This window comes from Oculina patagonica, chromosome 2 (genome assembly GCF_052425735.1).
Source record: "Oculina patagonica isolate OP01 chromosome 2, crgOcupat, whole genome shotgun sequence".
In the NCBI taxonomy this organism is placed as follows: domain Eukaryota; kingdom Metazoa; phylum Cnidaria; class Anthozoa; order Scleractinia; family Oculinidae; genus Oculina; species Oculina patagonica.
The window spans coordinates 12868754-12891878 of NC_135759.1; the positions used below are offsets into that span (position 1 = coordinate 12868754).

The 23125-nt window shown below is 35.7% G+C and overlaps 1 protein-coding gene and 1 long non-coding RNA gene across 8 annotated transcripts in view; one reads left to right on the forward strand and one right to left on the reverse strand.

The window, feature by feature from the left end:
• LOC144639411 (alpha-1A adrenergic receptor-like) overlaps positions 1-22752 on the reverse strand; it is a 31778-nt gene extending 9026 nt beyond the window's left edge. Inside the window, exons 1-4 of one of the 7 annotated variants that reach the window (XM_078498763.1) lie at positions 10596-10930; positions 10170-10283; positions 9966-10047; positions 6463-6659 (exon numbers count right to left, since the gene is read on the reverse strand). The gene's annotated coding sequence lies outside the window, so the exon portion shown is untranslated. Of the gene's footprint in view, positions 1-6462; positions 6660-7894; positions 7934-9965; positions 10048-10169; positions 10931-11020; positions 11062-17351; positions 17427-17708; positions 17828-18127; positions 18171-22693 lie in introns of those variants that run through there. The other 6 variants (XM_078498740.1, XM_078498757.1, XM_078498784.1 and 3 more) reach the window with 6 other exon arrangements.
• On the forward strand, positions 13024-15135 carry LOC144639886 (uncharacterized). Its single transcript, XR_013568240.1, has 3 exons — positions 13024-13513; positions 14142-14194; positions 14942-15135. It is a non-coding gene; the product is annotated as an uncharacterized LOC144639886 (long non-coding RNA).
• Positions 22753-23125: the final 373 nt, after the last annotated feature.

Below are 23125 nucleotides of genomic sequence, written 5' to 3' on the forward strand. Positions count from 1 at the left end.
CAGGATCGTGGGAATTAAATTTGGCCACCATTAGCATATAAGAAAAATATTTAATTTCGGGTGGAACTAGTCAACCATGAAATGTCACGCAAGGTGTTTTGTTACCATCTTGTTTGTCAGTCGCAACATTGTTCGACGCAGGTAAAGGGGATAAGGGGTGGGGGGTGCATTTTTTGTTCCCCCCACATGGCTCCCCTAAAGTGCTCACGAGGCCAGCGCAGTTGTAAGCTCTAAGAGCTCTTGTTTTTTTTCTCAGTGACCAGACTGATGCCCCCGCTCGGCCAGGCGGCTCGGGTCACGCAATGTTTAAAAGCTTGAAAACACTTACTAATGGGAAATTTTCTAATGCTTTGGTCTGTAATAAGCATGTTTAGCGTGAGATGTCCGATTTTAAAGCGTTTTACTCAAAGAAAATACTAAATTTTCACGCTTTGAAAGAAATATATATTTTAGTGTGCTAAAATCTGTAAATAATACCATTACGTTGATGTCAAAGAATGTGCTGACATGACAAGTTTCACCTTCGATCGGCTAGACATCGAGTCACGTAATGTAAAGCGAATCCTTTGGTCTTTACTTAACAAATATATTGTGAAGTATTTCTCTCTTAAGCGTAATCTTTTTTTGGCTGTGCCATTAAAAAGATTTTAGAGATATAAAGAAAAATTCCCTTCACAAACATGCCCTGACTTGTAACGCTTACGTCATTCGGTAAGCTAGGGAAATTCCCAGTACCATTACGGTGTTGTCAAAGAATGTGCTAGCTGACATGACAACTCTCACTTTGACAACTTTGCCTATCCTCTGATCTTTTTCTCTTTTTTTGTCTTTACAAAGACTGTTAAGTGTGAATTATTCGATTTTGAAGCGTTTGACTCATGGAAAATGATAAATTTCCACGCTTTCAAAGAGAAATATAATTCAGCGGGACAGAATCTGTGAATAAATACAATTACGTTGGTGTAAAAGAATGTGCTGACATGACAAGTTTCACTTTCGATCGGCTAGACCTCGAGTCACGTAATTTTTCAAAGCTATCCAGCCACTTTTGAAATATTTGCGAATCCTTTGGTCTTTACTTAAAAAATTTTAGTGTGAAGTATTTTGAAGCGTTTGAATCGAAGAAAATACTATAATTTCACGCTTAAAAAATACGCTTTAGCCGGCAAGAATTTACATTTATTTACATTACGTTTGTGTCCTGGAATGTGCCGGCGTTGAATGCTGATTTAAATTATTTTTTTTGTTGTTTCACGGATCAGGATCGTGGGAATTAAATTTGGCCACCATTATCATAAAGAAAAATATTTAATTTCGGATGGAACTAGTCAACCATGAAATGTCACGCAAGGTGTTTTCTTACCATCTTGTTTGTCAGTCGCAACATTGTTTGACGCAGGTAAAGGGGATAAGGGGGGGGGTGCATTTTTTGTTCCCCCCACATGGCTCCCCTAAAGTGCACAAGAGACAAGCGCAGTTGTAAGCTCTAAGAGCTCTTGTTCTTTCTCAGTGACCAGACTGATGCCCCCGCTCGGCCAGGCTGGGGTCACGCAAGGTTTAAAAGCTAGAAAACACTTACTAATGGGAAATTTTCAAATGCTTTGGTCTTAATAAGCATGTTTAGCGTGATATGTCCGATTTTGAAGCGTTTTATTCAAACAAAATTCTAAATTTTCATGCCTCGAAAGAAAAATATATTTCAGCGGGCCAGAATCTGTGAATAAATACCATTACGTTGGTGTTAAAGAATGTGCTGACATGACAAGTTTCACTTTCGATCGGCTAGACATCGAGTCACGTAATTTTTCAAAGCTATTATCAGTAGCTACCTTTCAAATCTTTGCGAATCCATTAATCTTTACTTACAAAATTCAGTGTGAAGTATTTTGAAGCGTTTGACTCAAAGAAAATACTAAAATTTCACGCTTTAAAAAAATACGCTTCAGCGGGCAAGAATTTACATTTATTTACATTACGTTTGTGCCCTGAAATGTGCTGGCGTTAGCAAATTTTTACTTTCACAAGGCACTGATCGGCAAGAATCACGCAATGCTCTGAAAGCTTTAAATCTGCTACAAACGGAAACTAAACAAATCCTCTGGTCTAAACTTAGCATGTTAAGTGTGAAATGTTCGACTTTTTAGCGTTATTTATTTTTTGAGCTGTGTCATCTAGAGGTTTTCTGAAATCTGATGGAAAACAACTGAGACAAACATGCCCTGTCTTGCAAAGGTGACGTCATTGGTAAATTAATTCCCCGGGGAATTCCCATTCAGCAAAACACAGGTCTAGTGTTCTTCTCAAATTTGATTTAATTATTTGCTCCAATATTCCATTTTCGGAGCTGGTTATTCAATCTTTAAACGGTAATTCAATGCAACACTGGATGCTGATTTAAAAGATTTTTTTGTTTCACGGATCAGGATCGTGGGAATTAAATTTGGCCACCATTAGCATATAAGAAAAATGTTTAATTTTGGATGGAACTAGTCAACCATGAAATGTCACGCAAGGTGTTTTCTTACCATCGTGTTTGTCAGTCGCAACATTGTTCGACGCAGGTAAAGGGGATAAGCGGGGAGGGGGAGGGGTGCATTTTTTGTTCCCCCCATATGGCTCCCCTAAAGTGCTCAAGGAACCAGCGCAGTTGTAAGCTCTAAGAGCTCTTGATTTTTTATCTGTGACCAGACTGATGCCCCGCTCGGCCAGGCTGGGGTCACGCAAGGTTTAAAACCTAGAAAACACTTACTAATGGGAAATTTTCAAATGCTTTGGTCTTAATAAGCATGTTTAGCGTGAGATGTCCGATTTTGAAGCGTTTTATTCAAACAAAATTCTAAATTTTCATGCCTCGAAAGAAAAATATATTTCAGCGGGCCAGAATCTGTGAATAAATACCATTACGTTGGTGTTAAAGAATGTGCTGACATGACAAGTTTCACTTTCGATCGGCTAGACATCGAGTCACGTAATGTAAAGGGAATCCTTTGGTCTTTACTTAACAAATATATTGTGAAGTATTTCTCTCTTAAGTGTAATCTATTTTTTGGCTGTACCATTGAAAGGATATTAGAGATATGAAGAAAAATTCCCTTCACAAAAATGCCCTGACTTGTAACGCTTACATTAATAATTATTGTATTCTGATCTGATTGTTATTTTTTATGCATTAACTATTTGAAAGTGGTTCTCATCGATGAAAACAAAACGGTTTTTCATTCATTTCTTGAAGTATTTGTAGACGTGAAAACATTCGCTTAATCAAATTACATTCTGCACGAAATATTTTGTATCCATTTGTCTCGAAACTTTGAGGAAATTGAAATCTTTGTGGACAGTACTGCATAAAAGCAGTTCATAGTTCAATTACGGTAAATAAAAAGATAAGAACCATATTGATAAAGAAAATTTTAAAACTTTATTTTGGCTCATTTTGACGAAATTCAGGATTTTCAAAGACTGCCAGTAAACGGCTGTATCTTGTCTGTCTCTAACGATTTTGCTACGGTTTCGAACGAGCAAATTTTTCAACATGATATCATGGTAGCGGGCAGAAGTCGGTTCGTTCTGAATTTTTCAATACGGTATACAAGTTACAGGTCAATATACAGACCCTCTGTACAGTAAAAAACGTTTTGGGAACAAACCATTGTGAACTTATTTTCTATGTTGATCAGTTAAAATTCTTAGTACGACATGGGGTTTGTTATCAAGTTCGTTAGTACGTTAATACTGCAAGGTGTATAACCTCAGAAAATTATTATCAAGTGTGTTTTGTTTTATTAGCGGTTTTTACTCTAAGGTCTTGGTATGGGAGATCAAAATTAAGGCAAATTTCTGTTATTATCTGATTGCTTGGCACAGATTAATACGATACTGAATTGGTTAGGAAATGTAAACAAACATTAAATTGAATGAGAGTAGAAAGGGAGGGACAGGTGGGGGTGAAAGGCTAAGGAGATGGAAAGGGAGGGAGAATTAAAATCCATGCTTGGTTATATCACGCAACCTTTGACTTCTGTTGTTTTCTTACAAGAACAAAACTTTAGGTGGGGTTCTACCTGAATTTGAATGGAACTTTAAGAGATTTAAAGAAGGGATTGAAGAAAAGAATGGAAACACCTCCAAATTAAACAGTTGTCAGTTGACCCCCTCGCAAGAGCACTCCGGGTTGTCAGGAGACTGTTTGGTGTCCGTCCACTAAATTTTAACTTCAAATTCAAAATAATTTTAAAATCACATTAAATCTCCAATATTTCTTCTTATTTGTCTAAATTTTACTTATCCTTTGAGAAAAACTATCGCCTCCCAGACATCCCCAAAATCGTCCAAAAATTAACAAAATACTGCAAAACAAATATATATGGGATAAGTAAAGCTTTTTTGGATTCCTTAAAACGCGGCTAAAATGGTTTCAGTGTTTTCCAGCCCTTATACTTTGGGTCAGTACTACTATTCTTCACCAGTTGCTATTACAGTAATGGTATGAAACAAATACCTAATCATTGGTCAATAAGTTGCGATCATTTTCTTGACAATAGTCGGTTACCTGATTAGGAGTTGTATGCTGTTCCATTAAAGTGTAAGGGCTGGAAAATACTGAAATGCGTTAGCCACCTAAAGCGTTGGAAAAATTGGTCTTCAGGTAAAAACCCCGCCTTTATAAAGTACATGTATTGCGAAAAGGCTGCACTTTGCTAAGTGTTACAAATTTGTATTTTCTAGACGTCTAGTTCAATCGTTTATTTGTATTGTGCGAAATATATTTTTATAAATTGAGACCATTGTGTCATTAGGTAATAATGCAATCTTGAAAACATTCCAGATTTTCATTATTAAATAGAAACACGAAAAATTCAAATTTGGGAAAACAAGCCTGTCAAAATGACGTTGCCATGGTTACAAAATACTGGCACAATAACTAATCCTACCAAATTATTGCGAGATAAATTTTAGATAAACGCGCAAAGTTTGGCAGCGTTTGGTTGAATCTTGAAAAAGTTATAAGCGTCCAAAGTCAGCGCGGGCCTCAAAAGCCCCCCCCCCCCCCCCGGCCTGAATAGGTTGAAGTGACTGTCTTTCCAGTGATTTTTACTGTACTGTACCCTGCCTTTCAAGTCAAAACAGATAGCTAATTATTAAGCGCCCGATTTTAAGCTTCTCAAGCTTCTCAAGCTTCTTGTTCAATTTTTAAACGGGAATTCAATACAACACTGGATGCTGATTTAAAAGATTTTTTGGTTTCACGGATTAAGATCGTGGGAATTAAATTTGGTCAGCATTAGCATATAAGAAAAATATTTTGTTTCGGATGGTGTAGGAGATAAGGGGAGGGGGTACATTTTGTGTTCCCCCCCACATGGCTCCCCTTGAGTGGTCACGTGACCAGCGCAGTTTTAAGCTCTAAGAGCTCTTGTCTTTTATCAAATCAAACTGATGTAACATAACTGCTTTTTCATTGTTACATGATTACGATTATTATCAGTCTTAAGTTTTATGCTTTTGCAATACAAAACGGATGAATTTATGATCATGCTTCTTGTTCAGTTATTGTTGATGAATGACAGTATCAGAGAATTTGCTTTAAATAAGCAGCTGCTTAATCCATAAAATCTCATGCAAAAAATACAGGTTCTCAAGACGCTCTTTAAATTACACAAAGCCTTTAACTAATGGCTTGAAACTAAACTAAAACGCAAAAGAAAACTAGGGTCGAGTAATCAAAAACCTTATCTTGATAATTTGACTAATCTAGGAAACAATAATAATAATTAATGCTGTACCGTAAACAAATCTTTCCCGTCTAGTTTTTTTCACTGTAAACGTACTTCGTTGATTCTGAAGAATTCCATAAACAATTAGCGCAAAAACATATGCTTCTGTGTGACTTAGCTGGGAAACTTTTTTCTAAAATAAATGTTATCGTGGACGGCATATTGTTTCCTCGTTTAGCCAGGCCCTTTAGTCTATGTTTCGTTTCATCAGCATACTAATTAATTTTTAAACTGTCATGAAAATGATAGCTGAAACAAAATCTTTCAAGTTTTAAATAAGATCATATGTATACGGTATGATAAAAAGGTATTTGCTGCAATTCGGTGCATCTTTTAACCAGGCCATATTTGTAATTCCAAAGCATTAAAGGCTAGTTTTGGCTAGTCTAATACAATTTTTGGCTAGTCTAACACAATCGCTCGCGTTTTTGGAAACACATTGGAAAGCTAAACTTTGACCACAAAAGAATATCACAACCGGGTTGTCAGCCCAAGTGTGCTATGCAGAAAAAGGGGTAAAAAACATTCATGTAATTGTTATTCATTCACAGATGAGACATCTTGGTCGAATGTGCACACTTGAAGTGGATGTTCTGACGGTATTAAAACAAATTGATTGGCGTGGAATGTCATTCAAATGAACAAATATAACCTTGGCGGTTTTCGATAAGGCAGCTACTTCACTCACCAGCTCAGCTCGCCGCTACAGTCCAGTACTCGCAACTGGACCTAGGGAAGGTGCCTTTAAATCCACTGAACACTTAACATGAATGCAGTTCTACTAGCACTCCCATAATGTGTTGGATGGAACATTTTGGCGTCGTTTTGTAGTTCTTAAACGAGTATGTTTACCGATAAGCTCTTCAAGAAACAAATGCCTTTCACCTGATAAGTGAAACGTAATATGTTATGTCAGTCTATGTACCTTTTCAGATTATTTCATGTCATTAACACCTTCAATCCGCATGGCAAGAATTGTAACCATAGCGAGGGATTTGGGGGTAAATAAGTTTTGGCAGATAAACAAGGCAGGTTTTACTCATAATTGCAGCTTACCGCAATGGTTTAAAAATAATTGCAAAATGCACAAGCAACCGCAAACTATACGAACGGTAAACTAGAACTTGATTTTGTCGATGAAGAAATAAATACTCGCCTTTTGAAGAAATTCGAGGCCTTTAATTCGACTTTTATTTTGTCCTCTCACATTTTTAACGGTTGGTGAGCACCTGTTTCGATTTTTGCAGAGCACGAAATCTTTCATGTTTTCGTTCGCACGACGCTGCAAAATGATTTCGCGCGGAAAATACACTCGACGACTCATCAAGCAACGGATACCGCTCGCTGTAATTAAGAGCGGGCCGAATGGCAGAATACCGACCGCTCCCGGAACCATTCAGATCACAAGATTGGTAGAATAAGATTCTTGTCAAGATGTAAGATTCTTGTTGCTTTCCCAAACGTTGTTTTGTGAATGCGGAATATGAAAAAAGGAACCAAACAAAGTTACTTAGTTTTACCTGAAAGATGACAACTTTTCGTCTCTTGTCGTGTTTTCAAGCGTTGTTCTAACTGCGACTAATGGAGCAGCTGTTTACACATAACTAAATAACAGCTACTTTTTCTTGATAACAAAGCTATTGCAGGCAGTAGACAACGCGTTTAGAAAGATCACGTTAGGAGTGCTATTTATTAATTATTCTCTAGCTTTGCTAATGAGGGTTGTTTAATGCTTCGTATCTCCTGCAACACTTTTTGTCACACTATCAGAATTAGAATGTTATAAACGGTGTGCAAAACATGTACAAAACGTTTTAGTTGAGACATCTACTCCGTAGCTGTTCAAATTTAAACTTTTGCCCTTTTTTTCTTTAGACCTCAATTATAATTTTCATTTTAATTATAATTATAATTTTGTTTGCGACCGATGGTTCCGATGTTCCTTTTTTGCGACTGTGGGCAGGCCGGCAGTTACCGAGAGTTAGCTGCCGATGGTAAGGCCGAATGCCCAAAAGTCCAAAACTGTAGCTCCGGATTGAAACTTATCTTCGCTTAAACATGAAGTTTTGCCCATTGAAACCGACTTTATTGATAGTAATCTTCACTGTGATCCATTTTACCTTTTTAACTTGCTGAACGGTTGCCGCCAAAGTTGTCGCGACACCTTCTGGGTTGACATCTTTTCATTTTGCGGTATTTACTGGCGCTTACTACAGCGGTTCCACGATTAAAATTTTCACTTAATTTCAGTAAAAGACAATCAAGGTAAACATCGCTCGTGAAAGCACGGGGTCCTTTAGCAGTTGATCGCGTATTTCAACAATAGCAACACTGAAGTCATGCTGAATTAAGTTATTAAGCCTCAAACAGCTGTCGTTTTTTTTAATAAACTGAGAAAAAGAGCATGGAAACTTCTAATGTAAATGAATTCCATGCGTGCAACATGAAGTGTTAACTTATCATTAAAATTACGTATATTCAGTTCTTTAGGAAGAGTTTTCAATAACGACCTGAAACAAACGGCTTATTTTCTGAAATGGATCAGTAGAAAGGAAACAGTTTTTCTAATATTTCAGTTTAAAGTCTAAAAGGAAACAGCTGCAACTAGGCTGGAAAATTCTAATCTTCTTTTAATCATCAGCTCTTTTGATCCCTCCTTATTTGGACTTTTGAATGAAAATTGTCATTTCTCCTCCTTCAGGCTTCAAGTTGTCTTGCCGCAAATATTATTTTTCGTACAAGTTTCAAATATCTTAGAAATATCCTAAATACCGGCGCTATATAAGTATTAGCATACATGCATTTCCCATTTGAATGTTAGCCCTAAGAATGAAGTTGTTCATCAAGACACTGTTCCCTTTTGATCACTGTCTATATTCTCATCACCTGTCTGCTTAAAACATATATAGTTGGTACTGGTGGAAGAAGTTATATGTTGATCACGCGTCTGCATTAAAGGGGAAACTGGCCATTTTGTAGTATACAACTCAAGACACTGTCCCCGGATTGTTTTCTATATTCTCAGCACCTCTTGTGTCTGATGGACAATATATTGATACTTGTAAGAGAAATTATATGTTCTTTTAATGTACAATAAATGAAAATAATTATTTGCGTTTCTTTTTAAAAAAAACCGCGGAAACTTACTCAAAGGTAATCGAGACTGATAAAAAGATGCTATCGATCTACAAGAAAATTCAAATGTTCATGAAGATGTTCAGGCCGTGGATCCTAAACGAGGTACGCATTATGAGTCTTTAGTAGGCCCTGGTAGGTACGTCGGCGTTTCGTCCATTTCTTTTTTGTTTCGGGCGAGACTCAAACAACCTTCGCCCTTTTTACATTGATATTAACAAGCAAAGTTAGTAAACGTTTTGAAGGTCAGCATCAAAAAAAAAAAATATGTACATGCAGTCTATTGTAGTGAAATAATAACAAACTATACCACAGAACGTTTTCAAATGGTGCGGATCAGGATTTGAACGAAAATAGTGGCAGAAAAAATATCAAGGATCGGCGGATTTCCGCACGACAAACATCCTGCATAGATGCTAACTGCTGTTTTTATGCGATAATAGAAATACCGTATACCATCTTCGTTTCCAAACAAAACAATGTTTTCTCCCAGCGCCGCCCAATTAATTATGTGTGTTATTCACTGTGAGCCAGAATAGCCTTAGATACTTCCTGTGGAACGACGAATTGCTTTCGTCAATACAGTGGAGGATAAGAAAAGGATGATGAACTGTATTCTCGATTATTTCATATCACGGATGTTGCCTTACTGTGACCTGATTTTTGTTGTAAATACACTAATGGTGTGTTCACCTTGAAGATCCTAAATAATTTCAGTTTTTTAAAATAAAATGAGTGAAATCTATCACCATAGATTTACATAAGCCTTCCTAATTCTTGCTGTTTAGTTTTACCTGTTACGTGGAATTTCTTGCCAAGAAATAAAACGCAAAACTACGAAAACTGCATAAAAATTGAAAACATCAGAGCATTTCACTAAGTGTGAATCTTCACTAGGCATGAAGCATTGAACTGAAGTGTTTATTTACAAAAAACGCAAGCTTGTTTATATCTTCCTACTGGAAGGTAATGTTAAGTAGATTTCTAAAATCCAGAGCCATTTGTTATAACAAGCGACAAAGCTAAAATGTTTAAAAAAATTTCTTTGGTACTTACCTATCTTTTGTTGTGGATATGTGGACAAATGCTTGGTGAAGTACTAAATAAGCGATTGAATAACTTGCAAGAAAAGATTGATCTTATAAAACGGAGAAAAGGGCTGTTAAAACAATATTTTATCTTGCATCGAGTCTTTTTTCATTATTTCATTAAGATGTACAATGATTACTTTAACGATTATATATTATTAACATTATTTACTTTAACAAAAAGCCATCATTTGCGAAGTGTCACCTACAGGCCGGAACTTTAATAAAGTACATTAATGGATTTCTGTCATACCAAATGGAAAAAGGAGTCCGGAAGGCAGAGAACCTGTAAACACAAAGGCAATGAATTTATGTACAAAATGATTGCGTGCATTTCAGTGCGGTGCGTTTTCAGTAATTCACGTTAATGTATCGAACAATTTCCGTTTTAATGAAGGAAAAAGGATTCAAGGCAATGCCAAGCACTACTTAACGCACTAGAAACAGACCATTAGACCATCAGTTTGAAGTAAAACTTACGAAATGTTCCTAATCAAACTGAATATTGTTCCTTTCAGATTGCGAGGAGGAATAGTTTGCGTGTAGTATAGCAATGCTTTAATAACTTATCACGTATGGCATCCATTCTCGAACTTACGTCAGATCAGTCGCTTCCCTTAGTCTCTTTTCAAACGTCAGGCGTGACGTGTGTACGGTATGTATGTCAGCGTTTGTCTTAGCCATGACACATGACTTTTAGCCAATTCAGTTTCAAACACTGTTTGAAACGATTAAAAATAACAAGCCTGCACAAACAAAGAAATAAAACTCAACTTCGACCCTTTTTTTCAACATAAAAACATTAAATCGTCGATGAGTCTCTTCAGCGCATGGCAGGTGTTATATAAACTAACTCAGGGGTTATTTCATTCAATCAGTGTTCTACGCAGACTTTCTTCGTGAAGAATCAATAAATCTTCCTGTTAAAGTCCGGTTTCAGTTAATGTAGTGGTATAAGAAAACTCCATAAATAAACACAATATAATATACCCAAGCTGTTAAACATGGCAACCATCTACTAACCAGTGCATTCATTGATACAAAGTGTAACCTCGAGCCACGGATAACGCTAATCCTTATATTGCGATAGAAAGCCATCATGGAAGCACGACCTGTCAACACTTCGTACATGACGAATCACTTTAAATTTCTGCAAGGGCCAAGGTACAATACAAAGGTACCGGATCCTAGTGAATCTAGTCAGCAAATTGTAGAGAATTTAAACAGCTAAACAAGTAAGGCTACGTTTACACGGACACGGTTTCATTTGTAACCGCATCGAAAGCGATGCGGTTACGCCTTTCGTTTACACGGCACCGATCGAGACCACTACTGTAACCGGGTCGTTTTGAAAACGCTGTAAAAAGTGGAGCGTTTTCAAAACGATACGGTTTCGTTGTCGTGTAAACGGTCAAAAACGGTGAAACCGCATCGATTTGAAAACGGCCATGTATTTTGACACGAACTGGCTGGCTTGCGAAGGGTAAACACGGTGAAACAAGCATAGAGAGCAGCGCTTGCTTATACAATCACATTCGAAAACAGTCGGAAAATCGTTAAATAGGCTCCGTGTAAACACTTCAAAACCGTGTCGTTTTCGATGCGGTTTCGAGTTCATGAAACCGTGTCGATTGATAACCGTGTCCGTGTAAACGTAGCCTAAGGCTGATGATACAGTTGGCATGATTGACTTGAATTTGCAACATTCCACAAAGTAATGCCGAACCTTCTTCATGAATAAAAAAATGAATGAACTGTACTGTAAAAAAAGAAAACGTTACAATTTAAAATTATAGGCAAAAAAAGTTAAATTTAACTAACCGATAACCAAAGGAATATAAGTTGAAATAATGGACAAAAAACAACAATAATAATAATTATAAAAACAATATATAATTATAATAAAAACCTTCCCAAAAACCTTTGCAACTGAAAACTCGTTAATGCCAAATAACTTGGTCAGTTTGAAGTCAGCAGGAGTAGTACGTCGTATAGAAATAACTCTTACCATAAACTACTTCTTGTATAAGTCGTAGGTCGATGACACCATTAGTCACGTGACTGAGAAGTTCGTTTTTGCTCACTGTGACGAAAATAGTTTGTTACTGAAAAAGCAGTCATTGCAGTTTGAAGCACATTTCAGACTGCCCGGGTATAGGCCTTTCTCGATTATGCTAGCATTTTTTTCGGCATTTTTTGGGAAAACGAGCATTTTTTTTCGTTTTTTGTTGAAAAAGAATTGCTAGCATTTTCTGTCTTTTTTCATGACTGTGATCCAGATTTCAGAACTCAGAAGGATAACTAATCCTAAAGTTTCACAATTTTGATTACTTAACTTGATTGTTTTCTGTCTGTTTCGACTGTTTGTGCGTTGTGTTACTTGTTTACTTCTGTTGTGTTACTTGTGTGTGTTTTTTTAATTTTTTAAAAAATATTTTTTTTAAATTTTTTTTTAATTTTTTTAATTTTTTTTTTATAAACAAACAATTATTAAGTATCACCTTTTGTTGACTGATATGAGCATATAATGTAAGAGTTTGTACGTTTTGTTTGAAATAAAACAAAGCATTCTTTGGAATTCAAGTGGCATTTTATAAAGAAATCAGGCATTATTTTAGCATTTTTTTGGCTTTATGCGAGAATTTCTAGTAGCATTAAATGCCAGTTTTACTAGCATAATCGAGAAAGGCCTACCCGGGTACCGAAGAAAATATAAATATTAAGGGAGCTATGTACAATTTTCAAAACATGGGAGTCTGGGTACAAGTGCGTATCTGGCGTTGCATTAAATGTGAGGTAACAAGAAATTACATGTTGGTAGATATTTATATGTTAAGTACATTTTTATCACTTTTATTGTTATGACGTCAACGGTTTCGTGACCAGAACGGACTGCATTTTTAAATTCGCTTGAAAATTTTACTTGTATCTCCCTCTTAGAATTTCTTTAAGCCAAGTTGTAGCTTTTTAAATAGTGTTTTTTAAAAATGGCCATTATTACTTTTTCCTAAAAAAGTACGGCAGTAAAAAATACAACTGAAAAGTTTGTTGGCTTCCTTCTCAACGACCATTTGCGGTAGGAATAAAAGAAAATTTTGCCAAAGGCAGGAGTGTATGCTCTTTATGATGGCGTTGTCAGTTTCTTCTCATTTCAATTGCTTTTGGCGAGGATGGATGTAATTTCTTTCAGGCGAAAGGGGTGGGCCTGGGGAGAAGTTAAATCGCTGCCCCTCCCCCTCCCCCCTGCTGGGGTCACCCCAGCAGATTCCCCGTGGTCCGTATTGTGGGCTCATAACAAGAGCATTTTCAAATGACGACGAATGGCGACTATAAAAGGGAATCTAATGTAGGGATTTTGAGTTATAGAGGACAGTTTTGTCGATTTTTTTCCTTCTTGACGCGATCAAAACGAGTCCCCAAACGTAGGGTACACCTCCTTTATTTGTATTCCCGATAAAGATGGAATGAGTAGAAACGTGCGAAAACGTGGGTCACAGAAACTTACAGGGACCTGAGGTGAGCGTTTCTCATTGAACAATGATTTTTTTTAGACTGGTTGAAGCTTATGTCTTCGACGTTTATCATAATTATCAACTTAGCTTACTGGAATTAAAGCTGGGCTAGGCGTAAAAAAATAAATGGTGAGAACGAGGCGATAGTATTAAATGGCAGTCATTTCGTCGAGGCATGCAACTGTTATTTATGTTCGTCATCTGAATTTTAAGCTACTGTTTTTCAAATTAATAAGAATCGCATCCTTTCATTATTTATACGTGAGGAAATGTTCCTCAAAATATTGACCAAGGCCGTTTTAGGCCTCAAAAAAATTACGTCAGGAAAATTTGATGTGATACCTTTGAAATTAAAAGAAATATTTCAGCTCAGTGTGATCTCTTTTTTTTAAGTTAGACTAGAGACTACTTGCAGTCAACCTGGTAGCTAATCTAGACTTCAATTAAACAGTGCTACTCACGTTTTGGAATGCCTCTTTGGGCATGTTTAATAAATGAGACCATTTCTTAACTTAAAATTTGTTCTTCCCATGATGTTTTATTGTATTGGTAAACACAGATTTACGTTTCCTTTGCATTTTGTGGTCTACAAGTAATTTTTGGGACTAATAGAATGCCTAATGTTTTGACAGGACATTCTGGATTACTGTTCAGTGAGTTAAACTATGGATTGTAACAATTTCAGGTAGTTGTTGATCTCTTAGTTTTACACATAGTTATGTGACAGTCAATTCTAGCAATTCCCTTCCTTCTCTCTACACACATTCATTACCTGAGGCATTTAAGATCTGCTTTTTGACCAGACATTTGAGTACTTTATAAAAAATGTGTTTGACATGATGTACCCTTTGGCAACCAAAGTGCTTGTAAGGCTAGCCAGAGTAGCCTTAAACGGGAACAACACGTAGGATAACTGGAATGGTTTGCATGGCTCTCATGTTTCATGATACATAAGTGCCATACAAGCCAGAAATACCTAACTCCAATAAATAGGATAACCTCAAGCCACCTCAGCTAACTATACTCAAATGAACAGATTACAAAAATTCAGCTTTAGAGTCCAAAACATTTTTAAACATTATTAAAATAATATGACATTTTTCTGCAATAGTTTATGAAAGGAAGGGTGCAAAGAAAATTGATTTCATCCTTGCCTGACCCAGGTAGACTGGGCAAGGTGACACCATTATAAGCTTACCCAAATTCCCATGTTTCTTTCGAAACAACTACAACAAAAAATAAAAATCCATAAATGTCATTTGGCTATCTAGCAAGTGGAAAAAAATATTGGATCCACTAGCCCAACATAAAAGCAGCTAGTTTTTTCACAAACTGAAAAGGGCCATTTAATTTTAATATACAGTCTGCATGCTGGAAAATAGCAATTTCATAAAAAAAAATAGTTTTTTGTTTGTTTTGTTTCTATTTACAGGTGACTTGAAGACTTTGCAAGGGCATTCCTGTTAGTCAAAATGAACTCAAAAATACACACTGTGTCAATGTAATAAAATTGTCACATGATTGATTCCCACATGTTGCCAGTTTAAACCTGAATATACTTTAGTGACATTTATGGCTTTTTATATAATATGAACATCCCAGAACCCAATAAGTTCTACATGTAAATACTGACACTTAATTACATGTAAGTTTTAAAACCATTTTGAGGTTCATGATAAAAAATTTTTGTTTCAATAAAAACATGTAAAAATAATAAAATAACAGAGAATTTTACATTTTACTCCAGGTTAAGTTATTGTGTCAAGTTTTTTGCGGCACAGGCTTGGTTCCACAGGGTGTGGTTCCAAAAAATATCCATACCTCCCCCAAGGATGGTTCTTTGGTTTGAACCCTCCCACCCCCTGGGATTTCCAGTTTAGCTTCATACTTTCTTTTAAAATGTTTTGCTATTGAGACCCCCATCCCCCTTGGAATTTTCAATGACCATCCTTTGGGTGGGTATGGATATTTTCTGGAACCGCACAATGTAGCCATTTGCATATGAAAGTAAGCTGCAGATCTGATTGATACACACACATTCACATTTACCTGTTTTCTATGGGATATATAATTATATGTTGTTTGTACCGGTTTCACTCGTAATAATAATAAGTTTGAGCATACATTACAAATACGACTTAATTTTGGTTGTCTATTTACAGAGTAATTAATAATATATAATAGCGAAATATGAATCTAAAAAAATAATCGAAAATAAAAACAAACAAAAAATAATATAATAATAATAATAATATTTTAAATTAAAAATTTAAAAAACCTTTATTAACAACATCTAAGATATTTCTCTGTGGCGCAAAACTATTTACAATAAACGATTCTTTAATACAGTCGTTAAATGAAGAGCAAAATATGTTATACAAAAGTGAAAGAAAGCGATCACTATCAATATCCAATAGTTTTTCACTAATTCCTTTATAACTCTGCCACGATTCCATAATATTAATAATAATAATAATAATAAATAAAATATTTGCTCGCAAATAGAATTTTTATGTCTTTCCTCTGCATTAAGTTAATTCTCATTACCAGTATACCGCCTGTTACCCTGCACGGGGTCAAGTGACTATTGAATCCCTGCCGCTCGTCATTCGTCTCGCGTCCACCGAGGATTTAAATGTTAACTGGGTTTAGCTCTTTCAGTTCCCTCACCTTTACTGGGCCAAGTTATGTATAAATGATTTGTTGCAAGAGAATTTGCATTATTAATAAAAGCGGCTATGGGCCTTTGCCCAATGCCATATTAGTCCAAATGTTATTGTTCTACTATTGCCCAGTAAACGGAGCTCAGGCAAGGCAGCTTTAAGGGGTCAATATTTTAAGGGTGAAGGAGGAAAGGCATAATAATGACTTTTTTTCTGTGTCAATTACATCTGGCAGTGGAGACATTTCACCGCTAATAGAGGCCCTCACTTACTCCTACTCTTGCTAGTTCTTATTCTATCTAGTGCACTCAGAGGAATTTAATTTGATTCTTTCCGTGGTTTTGGTTTTTGCTTGAATAAAACTTGGCCGGAACCCGAATAAAATCAAATAGTAAAATTGTTAACATGCACTAGAAACTTGACTAATATTATTATTTACATAACAGTGGTTTACGGTGAGAACCTTCTGCCACTAAGAATACTGAAGAAAAAATTTATTTGGTGGAGACTTATAGGGCTAATGCGTCAGGCCAAAATATTGTGGTGAGACCGCACGACAGCAGGGAAAACCAATTCAATCAATAAAAGAACTCAGTAAAAAATAATCATGTAAATACAAGCTAGATATGCACAACAGCGCCCTACAGCAAATAAGCACAACATGTCGTCTCTGAGAAAGGTTCAAGACCCGCTGTATGCGATTCTCAATACTGTTATTATTGTTTATTGCGAGTAAATAAGGAGTTCTTAACAGGGACGAGTCAATTGATAGAAAAGTACAAATATCAATATTCAAAACAACAGCCGTCCATCAAGTGAGTGATAAATGCGATCGCCCTCAAAACTCGAGTGTAGGTAAAATGTTTCTTTTCACTCTGTGTATTTGATATGAAAATAAACAGTTTCACAATTCTTAGTTTTTTATAACGCTTGGGAATACGCTTCTGTCTTTTCCAGTTCAAAAGCTTAATTTAAACTAAGGTGCGCTGCGCAAGTGAAAAAAAATAAAAAAAAAAAAACGTTTCGTTTTCACTATGTTATACAAACCTTTGCGCAAAGATGAGTTACAACTAATCAATGCTATATATTTCCTTCACCATTGCCTTCGAACTATTTTTAGATTCCTCGACGTTTTTTATCATGGTGTTATGAGAGGTAACTACAATCATTATCACTTACCTTAGTTGGCCGATTGCACTTAAAACGACTTCGACTTCGGTTTGCTGAGCCTTCTTTTTGCATTCGAATTGCCGTCTGTTGAAAGAACAGAAAGCGTTTTAACATTTAATGATGTTTCCCCGAAACAAATTTACTCTTGACGGTCATGAAGCACGGTATTATCGCGGTAAAATCGCGATAGCCAAAGTTGGAGTTACCAAAGATTCTTAGTGGGAACTGAACATCTTTTTAATGCGATTGTTCCAAATTATGCGAATATTTCAGCGACAGTAAGATGAAAATGATAGCTGTTATCTTTCTTACGATACAGTTCTATTGTTAAATTTAAAGCTTTCTTTATGGATTCTAAATATTTACCATTGTTCGAAAGTCGAAAACACAGTCCCAACTATTCTTTTGAAGAGAAGCTTGGAAATCCTTTCAAAAACCAATCTTGGCAATTACAGATAGACCTTGCGTGGGCATTTCACAAATCCTTCGGCTTCCCGCCATTTCTATAATAGCTTCCAGATAATGGACTACTTCTATCAAATCCTCAGTATAACATCAGAATTTTTATCAATAATGGTGTTGGTTAACCATACTCGCGACGGCTGACGAGGTCTACAAACTATCAGCTCTTAACTATCTTTCATTTTTGACAGAAGTTTTAAGTGAGACTACCCAACTCGGTTTAATCGGACGTGACTACCATCTTTTCAAGTAAAACATGACAATATAACAAATAACAAAATTATTACTCAAACTTTTACTCAAACAAATAACAGAACTATTACCCAGTTAGGCCTTGAGCTCCTTGTGCCGAGTCTTGATGGTTACCTATTTGTCACGAAATAAACTGAATCAGCTAGTACCTAATCTGCTTTGAAATTGAATGGCGAGATAAGCCCGTCAAGACAATGTGTAAATTTCTTATTGACTAATCCGCATGAATTAACTATTCTCAAGTTCAAAAAAGGAAGTCTGTTATGAGACTTTTAACTGACCACTGATCTCTATCACCATGGCCGTTCAATCCTTTGCTGATTTCCCTATGTTAATTATGCAAGACTCTCGTTTTCTGAAAGTGTGGTTTCGCTATATTTTGACTTAAACTTGACAGACTTAATTTCATATTCATTATCACTTTTTAATGACGTTCAATTGGATTTGTCATATTTTTGCAGAGTCTCTATCTAAATGCGATCTTTCATCTAGTTTGCAACTAAACATTTTATTATTGAATTTCACTAAATAATAGTGTTAAGCGGGAAAAGGTTTGGTTTAAAATGCAAACATGCAAAGGCAGTTTTTGATTCTACACCTCGTTTCACGAAGATTATGGATTAGGCAGACATCTTTCTCAGTCGTTTTTGACATGGACTGCTTTCAGCAGTTCATTAAGGTGTCTTTCACCGATAGAAACCAACCTGTTTTCGATATTTAAATATTAAACCGTCAGTATTTTGATTATTAAACATTTCGCTAAGATCACCTTTTTCGAGTTGACAGTCTCTTTGTCTGGCCTCAACAATCGCACAAAACATCGTTTACTTGATCCAAATTTTAAATTGTTAGAAACAGTCATTGGCAGCGATGTTTACAGATATAGTTGCAGCAGTTTCTTTTTTGTGTTTGTTTGTTTGTTTGTTTGCTCGGTGTTCATTTGTACTATTATTCTTCCTAGAAAGAAAAATTTGCTTTACAGATTTATTCTCTTGTAGGACTTATTTTTTTTTTATTTTTTTTTTTGTAGGACTTCATGCCATCCACAGTTCGATTTTATAAAAGCTAAACCTCGACACTTCATTTCATTTCATTTATATACCCGAGCCTGTTATTCACCGATAATCCGAAACTTGTATGTCTTTGCATGCAGATAGTTTTTCGGAAGGCACAATTATTTGCACTTGATATCATATTTTAAAGCAATTATAAATATATGTTGATGGCGCCAGATAGTCTTCTAAGTTTTATAAACTTTTGTGATCTCATTATACCGAAGATCCCTAACCATGTCATTACGAGCAAAGAGCAGTCACTGCAGCAACTTTAAATTGCGCGGACTCCTGTGGCCGGATGAAAACCTACAGCATATCAGGGATGCAGACAAGAAAAGGTTTTATCGTGTTCGCTATCTTTTCCTAACGAAAATTTTTTTTTACTAAGAAGCAGCCAGAAAGACCAAGAAAAAACCAAGAAAGATTTGGTGAACTATTAAAATTTGTAATCTTGACAATACGAATGAAGAACTTATTTCAAATTTTGTTTTAATCTAGAACTTTCGAAAGATTGGTTTCTTGCTTTTGCTTTTGATTAAAAAGTTACATCTTACTGATAAGCAGCTGCAAATTTTCTTCCATATTGCTGATGGAATCAGATTTCAATGAAAATAGTAAAGTTTAAAAATAAAGACATCTAACGGTACTGTTGTTTCTTAGCAAACAAAATTTCTAAATATATATTATTTTCACGAAAAACAAGGCTCATGCTAAAAAGGAAAGTGAAGAAAATTAAATCGATTTCATATTGCGAAAAATAAGTCAGTTCGCCACAGTTTGCCAGATTTAACTGTCATAAAGCATCATCTCGGCTCCTTTTATGATTAAAAAGGCGAAATCCAAATTAAAAAATGCTCCACTCATTGCACAAAAGAAAAGTGTGTTTCTTTGTCAGTTTAATTTAACAGCAAAACCAGTCTCCTTTCTCTAGACAAAACAGTCTGCTTATAATGCAAACATTTTTCTTATGCTATAAAAACGGTAAAAAACCTTGTAAAATAAACAGAGTTTGTTGAATACTGGTCTTCTCTCAGAGGTGACACTGAGTAGTGCCTGAGGTGACTGACAATGCAGTTCTAACCGTGGATCTTGTGTGAGCTGTTTTCATATTCATTTTATTTGAATTTGTAACAAGTTATTATATTGGTATCCGCGGTACACTGAGTATATAAGCCATTTAGCAGAATGCAGTATTTATAGTCTAACTTTGTTTATTCCCTGTCAAATATTCATTTTAAGTGGTACAAATAGATAATAAGAGATTTACGTGAACTGAAAACGCTTAGGGTTTTGTGTTTGACAACACTTTACAACACATATACTATTATATTTACATATACAGCACATATACAACATATTTAAATTATCATTAATACAAGACATACTTGCTTTGTATTCCCTTGAAAAGATCGTTTTCAATTTAGGACGTAAAAAGTTTTAACAATTTTCAGTGACATCGACACATTTAAAGAAAAATCCAACAAAACTGCTCTTTTTGCCTGCATTAATCTGGTTGATCGAACCAATGATAAACGAGATTTTCTCATGAACTGTACATGTAGTCTGGTTAACTGTGTGAACAAATTATAAACTTTCAGGTGGGTTAATCGTTTATCGAAGACACTATACGCTGAAAAAGTTTTCGATTCGAACAACATATTTTTTTATTTTATGGGTTGCCCTTTAATAAATCCAGCATCTCGCACTGTGCAATATGTGTTTACAACATGGAGAACACACCGAATATACCGCAATTTGTGTTTCAATCTGAACACTTTTTTCTATGGGTTGCCCGATCTGCTCAAATCATCCTTACAGGTGTCACTGGTGTCCATGTTGATTCATCATAGATATATTGCTAGTTTTGAATGGGATACGCAGTATTTATGTCCTCTGGCTGAAATTACGACCTGCAAGTTTTGCCGAAGGGAAAATTCCATACTGATTGCTGCTAGAGATCATAGAAGCGCTCATTTATTTCTTTTATTCTCGTTTGCTTGCGCTTTGGAAATGTTTGACACTTATGTTTGTTGTGATGGACGTAAAGGAAGTCTTTAATCTGGCCGCCAAATTGTCTACGACGACCGACAAGAGAGCTACATTATGAACATTATGTCGCACTGATTGTTTTTCTTAAAGTGCAAATAACTCGGCTTTTGCTATTAAAATGTGCGCAGTGAGTAATGCAGAACTTTATGGCATGCCGCCATTAATGAATAGTTCCGAATTTTGCCATGCGCAAAGCTACTTTGAAATCAGACCTTTTCACCTCGTCGTTTAAGTAGGTGAAAAAGGGAGGAAACGATGCAAACATTGAAATTTCTTTCCATATTTTTTGTGATAGTTATGAAGAACGTTTACTGTGAATGAGAGTTTTATTTTCGATAACCAGATTGACTTGCTTACTTACCTTTTTATGAGCGATTCATCGATACGGCAGATCCCCCGTCGATTGTTAGATATAACAAATATGTCGTAGAAAAAGACACGGTAGCCGGGCGCTTTTTTGACGATACACTACAATGTCGAAAAATTTTGCAAGAGATACCCTTACTGAATACGAGTCGTCTTCACATCGATATAATGAAGAAGCCGTGTTCGCCAACCAAAACAATACTTGAGTAGAGAGGCAATTAGAGACGGTATTTTTACAACCCTTGTAGCGCGTCCTGTTTGTCGATTCAGCTGCTATCTGTCTTTAGTTCAAGTTGTCGTGTACAACCAAATATTATCCAAACAAAGTAATTTCATCCTTTTCACACAGAAATATTGTACGCTTTCCTTTTGTAAACTCTAACTCAACTTGATAAACAAGGCATCGCGGATAAGCTTAGGCGGAATCACTGTTAGCAATAGACATTAGATTTGCCAAACACGAATGCTAACTTCATAATTAAGAAACTTATCCACTTTGTAAAGCTGTCACACAGATGAGATGTGACGAAAACCGCCAAGGACATTGATTGTATTTCTTAATTTGCGTTTGGCTCAAAATGAATTTTGTGGTCACTCGTGAATCTTTCTTTCCACTTATCCCAAAATCTGCTGAATTTAATTTCGCACGGAACTTGTCTTACTACTAAAGAAAAGAAAATCTTTAGATAAAAAATTAACGCAGAAAAGGTATTTTCTTCTTGTGTAATAAACTTAAGGAAATATGAATATATCTACAGGGTTTGCGTAAAGCTATTAAGTGCCTATCGTCAGTGTGATATTATTTTCGCGGTAGTAATAAAACGGAAATAAAGGGTTGTTATTAAAAAATACGTTCACGCATAATATAAAACACGTATGCTTCATATATGTGGATATTCAAATACACATGAGATCAGATATCCTATTTACGTTAGATGTATCAAGGTTAGGTTTTATAAAACCGCATTCTCCTCACAGTTTAAAACATTTCTCAGTCGTAGAATTCAATGTTTGATAAAAATGTAAAATAAAGCGCGTTCAGTGAAAAGGAAACTCGAATTTGACCAAAGATAATACTTAAAAGCGAGGAAATTTACTATAGCCTCTTTTTCTTAACGGGTCTACTTTATAATTGTTGCGAATTTTAAACAGTTTTTTGACACCTACCTTGACAATATCACACTTCGACCTGAACTAGCCGAAATTTACCTGAGGACATAACTTTGATCATTTTCTACGATCAATTCTTAATTTAATGCAATTTCCTATACTAGAATTTAATTGCTTGGAAGTAACGCCACGCATGCCTGGAACACAGTCCTTTGGGAACCTTCAGTTTATGAGGGTTCCCGAACAAATACAAAATAACATCCCTTTTTGTTGAACTTTTAGAGAAAATAATTTGCCTGAGTTACTTTTCAAAAATTTATATATTGAAACTGTAACATATTTGTTACAGGATGTCAATGATGTCGTCGCTACAATAAAGTACGGACCGTCAGGTGATTTGTGTTATTATTCGTCTATTCTATTCATGCAGTGCTAACAAAGATCGATTTTATTAAAAATTTTGAATTCGTTCACTAATTTTCTACTAAA